Raw genomic sequence first — 6,000 nt, 5'->3', positions numbered from 1 at the left:
TGTTCTGTCTCATGTGTCTGGTCACTAATATGGATAAGAGGGGAAGCAAATTCCTGACACACACCACACACATGCACACACACACACACACACACACACACACACACACACACACACACACACACACACACACACACACACACACACGCCCACGACTCTGGAGCTGTGAGGTGGCTGTGATACCTGTTCCAATGTACAGGAGGAACATCGCAGAGACTACAGATCTACAAAGACCATTATTTGCAAACACCACCATGGCTTCTGAGCGGTGATGGCTCAGAGCAACATGGGTTCCCACCATACAACAAGCACAGGGAATCTTTAGAAAATCTGTTTGTTTGTATGTTACTGATGCAGTGGATAAAGTATCGAGTTTTCCTTTAATAGCACAAAATAAAGTTACCACTATAAGGTGATTTTACACTGTGTAAAAACAGGAGGCTTATTGGTTAGGAATGTATGCTGGAAGCACTTTGGTGAGTGTAAGATGTTCTGCAAGAGTGTCGGCTACTCGGTTAAGGACGTGCCGGTCAGCGGGTCGAGCAGTCACTCAAAAGCGTCTTTGTTGGGAACCGGGAGCGTGACTCATCAAATACTAGCATGTGTAAGAGTGAGAGCTGGAAAGAGAGTACAAGAAGATCAAACCGCCCACACAAGTTCCCAAGAGTCAGCGTGTGTGTGTGTGTGTGTGTGTGTGTGTGTGTGTGTGTGTGTATAAAGCATTCTCAGGATTTTGTTTTGCTGAATCAGTGCAGATGAGTGTGTTTGAGTAAATGGATAAGACAAACAACTAAAGGTACTGGACAGATTTTCCTCTCATCTGCAGGGGGTAGGTTTGTGGGGGGTGACTCCCCCATGTTTTGTATGTCAGAAGCTCTCTGCGGGTTAGTGGGTGTGTGTATGTGTGTGTGTGTGTGTGTGTGTGTGTGTTGGACTCGAAATGCCAAATGCCAAGTATCCACCCAGCTGACAGGGAAACAAATGCATGCTGGTCTTTCTAAGCGGTGCCTCACAAGCGATTGTAACTGATCCACGATAAACTGCACAGTGTTTAAGAAGAGCTTTGAATTCAGTGAAAGCTAAAGTTTTTAAGGGCGGCTTAGATGTTCGTTACACACAGAGACATGTCCTGAAAAACACCAAATTGTACATTTTAAACGTTAGATTTATTGTTGCGAGACTCTAATAAGAGTAATAAGAGAAATAAATGTCTCCTTAGTAGCGCCAACACATCAACAGATTTGAGCTTTACACTGAGGCGAAACTGTGATGTAATTTGTTACGTCACAATTAAGCTTATTACAATGTAATATGGCCGGGATTTCGTGAGTACTTGTGATTTTTCTGTTTCTGCTCCTTCTGTATTTTATAGTTATTTATTTATTATTAAATGTGCGATTTAAAATGACTAAAATATTTGACATGTATAAAGTTGATCCTGACAAAACAAGCGAGGGAACGCAGGTTGTACAACCAAGATTTAACATTTCTTCTGTGTGTGGTTTTATTATATATGTAGAAGTGCATGAGTTTGAATCCTAGGTCCACCAGGCTACCCCTCCTGGGCCCCTGAGCAAGGCCCTTAACCATCCGTTGTATAATTTGAAATAAATTGTGGTAGCCTAGTGGTTAAGCTGTAGGACTACTTACCAGAAGTGCATGAGTTCAAATCCCGGGCCCCTGAGCAAGGCCCTTAACCCTCAGTTGTAAAAATTATGGTGGCCTAGTGGTTAAGGTGTAGGACAACTTACCAGAAGTGCATGAGTTCAAATCCTAGGTCCATCAAGCCGCCACTCCTGGGCCTCTGAGCAAGGCCATTAACCCTCAGTTGTATAACTGAAATAAATTGTGGTAGCCTAGTGGTTAAGGTGTAGGACTACTTACCAGAAGGGCATGAGTTCGACTCCCAGGTCCCTTACACTCCTGGGCCCCTGAGCAAGGCCCTTAACCCCGAGTTGTATAAATATGAGTAAGTCACTCTGTATAAAGGTGTTTGCTAAATGACAGAAATCTAAATGTTATATATTCAGCTTAACCAACGTGCACGTGCTACTAGGAGTTCCCGGGTCTCGCCCCTTTAAGAAAGGAGGAAAGTCTCGCGATAGCCGCGCGCGCAGCCGCCATATTGCGCGACAGTTATTTTGATTCGTATGTGTCGGAAGCTGCGGGGGGAAAAGAGGAGAAAATAAACAGCGTGCGGATTAAAGCAGCAGCAGCAGCAGCAGCTCGGTGAGTTAACGTAAAACCCGACGGTACAGAAGGGAACGCGGGGGACACACTGAGCGGGGCACGGACTCGGTGCCCCCCCCAGGACTCTGAGGGAAAGTTACGCCGTCCTCAGCGCACTTAGGCCCGGATCCGGGGTGCTCCTGCTGCCCGGCCCTGACACGGAGACCCGCCGACACAAGGCTCATCTCGGGCGGCTCCGCTGTGGACGGCGGCCCGGGGAGCGACACGGTAAATAAACACCGTACGTGTGAACGTACACACATTAACGTCCAAAACAACACTAACGTTAGTCATCAGGCCTAAAAAGTCGGGTGTTTTTTTCTCCTTCCCTCCTGTTCGCTTTCTGAGAGCAAAAAAAAAGCCTTCAGACGGAAAAAAGTTTTCCACATGACGGATTTACAGCGAACCGCGTTTGTGTCGCTGTTCTGGAAACTTCGGTAAGCTCCATAACGCGTTAGGAGTTTTACACTTAGCCGTTAGCTTGGTGCTAATCTGTGTGCAGCTCCTGTAGAGTTAAATATAGAGTTAAATATAGAATCTTTACCTCACACGACTTTGGGTTTATTACTGTACTGACTTATAAACTTATAAAACAAACAGTCTGTGGGTTTAGTCTCTGTTTTATCACCTTATTTAGGTGACACTATAATAATCATAATAATAATAACAAACAAACATGATGATAAATCATAAACTTTATTTTAAAGACAGCTGAGAAACAATCAGGAGTTAAAAAATGAAACGTTTGTGTCGAAATGTTTACAGCTGCAGCAAAAGTCTTCATTTCTGCACATTATTTATTTTGTCTTTGAGTTTCAGTTGCTTTTTATTATTAGTTTGTTGTTTTTTTTTATTTTATTTGTCATAAGACATCTTAATGTGCAATGGAGTGATTAGGAAAGTGCTCATTTGTGTAAAGAAATGATTTAATTAGACTTCGTTAATCAGGACGAAATCCAGGTTAAAGACTCAAATCCGCCCGAGAAGACGAATCCTCGGCTGTTTTCTAATCCCACGGTTTTAATCTTGTCTAAAACGTTTCTGTATTTGTGTCACATCGCTAATAAACAGTTCGTCTTTTTTGGCCAAAGAAAGTAAAAAAACGAAGCAATTCTTTTTTTTTATATTAAGTAGTCTCGACGCCGTCTTATCGAAATTTGCGTCGGATAATCTGAGAAATCGTATCGAGTAATTGCATCGGATTGGACGGAAAACGCTCCACGATCTCTCATCTCATCATCTACCGCTTATCCGAGGCTCCACGATCTCGTGTCGTAACGAACCGAGTTCCGCTGGTTCTTTCGTGCCTTTGTTTTTCGGGCTTTCATTAGATACCTGACGTAGAGTCTGTGTCGAGGATTATAAATAAAAAAAAAGGCATGGGAAAATTTCAGTTCTGTTTTTTTTTTTTTTTTTTTTTTTTTTTTAGAATTTTATAGAAATTTCCGACACGTCCGGGACGAAAAAAAGGTCATAGAATAAACTTAGAATTGAAGTTAACTAGAATTATTTTTCATCGAGTCATAACCACGGTAAAGAGATTAATAATAGTAATGAAAAATGTCTCAGAACCGTCGTTTACTCTTCCTTGCTGCGTGTTGTTGTTGTTAGCCCCGCCCACCTTTCACGATGTGATGGCCGGCCGGTTCGCGTAGATCCGCACAGCTACCTTTCGTATGTGGCGATGCTAAAGTGAACCCAAATTAGAGGTTGTTACCTCATGCTCGTGTCTTTTCCTGCTCGCCGCTTTCTGAGGTCGTGTTAACCAGAACTCCAACATCAAAACTCAGAGCAAACTACTGGACTCGGAGTCCCAGGATGCATTGCAGCTCTACGGCACAGAGCTTCAGCTTCTTTGGCGACCGGTGAGGTGAAGATAGGAAACTGGAAGAGCAGGAGAGAGAGAGAGATGGGGAGAGAGAGAGAGACATACACAGAGAGAGAGAGAGAGAGAGAGAGAGAGAGAGAGAGAGAGAAACACGGGCAGGATAAAGTACTAAAGCACTGCTGCATCACTCTCTTGAAACTTCGAAGGCGAACTTCGACTGCACTTCTCTCAGAGCGGCATTGTGGGTAACGTACTTAAATGTCACGAACAGAAGGAGCTTAAAGGTCGCACAAAACTCGATTATTAACAATCATGAAAATAAAATCCTACCGTGATTGTCACTGATGTTTCTAAAACAACTGATGCAGCGTATCGTATAACTTTGCAGACAAAAATCTCAGATAATATCTAGTGTAAGTAAAAAGGCAGGAATGTCACCGATTTCTTTGTCGTCCGCGGTAAATCGGACGAAACCGCAACATCCAGCCGAGCGACAGCTCACGCTCCAGGCCGAGAGATTTGGTTTTGTGTGTTTGAATGAATCACAGCGCTCACGCCATCCAACAAAAACGACTCATTTCAGTCAAAATAACACCGACCTCACACATCTAGAGCTTCAGCACAGCAAGTCCAGTCACCATCGTCCACATCGCTTCATTTGATTTGGCGGGAATCGGAGTCACACGTTTATAACTTCACATAATGCGACGTTTGAGTGACGGTTTATTCGTTTTAACAAGCTAGTTTGCTCATATTTGTTTTCGTTTCTTCTCTCCTTCTGACATTTAATTACCAAACATCACTAATCGACGTTAACGAAGAGAAGGCTGCAGTGCTGAACATCAATCTCAATCTCCAGCTGTCTCTGTACAGCGCTGATTAAAATAGGACGAGGCTGTAGAACCTGACATCAGGATGGTAATAAGCGTGTGTGTGTGTGTGTGTGTGTGTGTGTGTGTGTGTGGTTTTTGTGGTGAGCGTAAGGTCTTTTGTTGGATATGTTTCCTAAATGATGTTTTGATTCCCAGCAAGAGTCCCTTGTAATTATCTTTCTGGAGCTCAGTACCAGTAAAACTTTCCCCCCTGAAGCCAGCAGCCATTCATCAACACTTCTCTGATTTATATTTAGCTACGGAAGTACGCTCTCTTTGCTGATCTATTTAGCATGTAAGAAATCAAACGGTCAGATTTCACCCAAATTTTGTGACTTCTATTGCATATTTTTTAGAGCTATTAAAAATGATGCACAGGCCACGCCTACGCGAGACAGAAACTAGAAACCGCACGAGCGATTCGTTAGCAACTTTTTTAAAGGTGGGGTCTCCGTTTGAGAAACGTTTCAGAAATCTGCATCGGGCCGCCAAACAAAACTAACGTTTAGCCAATGAGCAGAAAGGGGCGTGTCTTGTCGATATGGGCGGAGAGAGTGTTCAGTGCGCATGTGTGACATCAGCAGAAAGCGGTTTTAACATCGACATGGAGGATAAAAACAAAGAAAGAATGAGGAAGAAAGGCTTACGATAAGGCAAGAAGTAGGACATGTTAATATAGGATCAGCTTTCCAGCGTTGGAGAGAACTGAACATCTTCCGCGTGAAACAACACACAGTACTAAAACAACACATTTGTATTACCATAGTATTACTCATTGAGCTCATTAAATAATAATAATAATAATAATAATAATAATAATAATAATAATAATAATAATACCCCCTCAGTCAGCTGCCCCAGCAGGTTCTGCCATAATACTTGTCTGGGTTACACTTGGGTTAGTTATACTTGTTTGGTGTATGTGTGAGGCGGAGCTATCAATACAGGGGTGGGACCCATTTGGGTTAGGGATGTGTTTGTTTTGGTGATTTCAAATGTCGACATTTGAGACCCCACCTTCAAGTAGAACAAACTTTTAACGACATTTACGTTATTCTGTTTCAAAGATGG

The 6,000-nt window shown here is 42.9% G+C and overlaps 1 protein-coding gene across 8 annotated transcripts in view; it reads left to right on the top strand.

Annotated features, from left to right (window-relative positions):
- The first annotated feature begins 2,101 nt into the window (after positions 1-2,101).
- The window catches only part of tab2 (TGF-beta activated kinase 1 (MAP3K7) binding protein 2), a 33,043-nt gene continuing 29,144 nt past the window's right edge, over positions 2,102-6,000 (top strand). For 2 of the 8 annotated variants that reach the window (XM_047818043.1, XM_047818042.1), the window contains exon 1: positions 2,103-2,457. The gene's annotated coding sequence lies outside the window, so the exon portion shown is untranslated. Of the gene's footprint in view, positions 2,471-2,525; positions 2,667-6,000 lie in introns of those variants that run through there. The other 6 variants (XM_027174119.2, XM_047818044.1, XM_047818049.1 and 3 more) reach the window with 5 other exon arrangements.

The sequence above is a fragment of the Tachysurus fulvidraco genome, chromosome 9 (genome assembly GCF_022655615.1).
Source record: "Tachysurus fulvidraco isolate hzauxx_2018 chromosome 9, HZAU_PFXX_2.0, whole genome shotgun sequence".
Taxonomy (NCBI): domain Eukaryota; kingdom Metazoa; phylum Chordata; class Actinopteri; order Siluriformes; family Bagridae; genus Tachysurus; species Tachysurus fulvidraco.
Note: the sequence above shows the minus strand (reverse complement) of the source record. Positions and strands in the feature narration are given on the sequence as shown.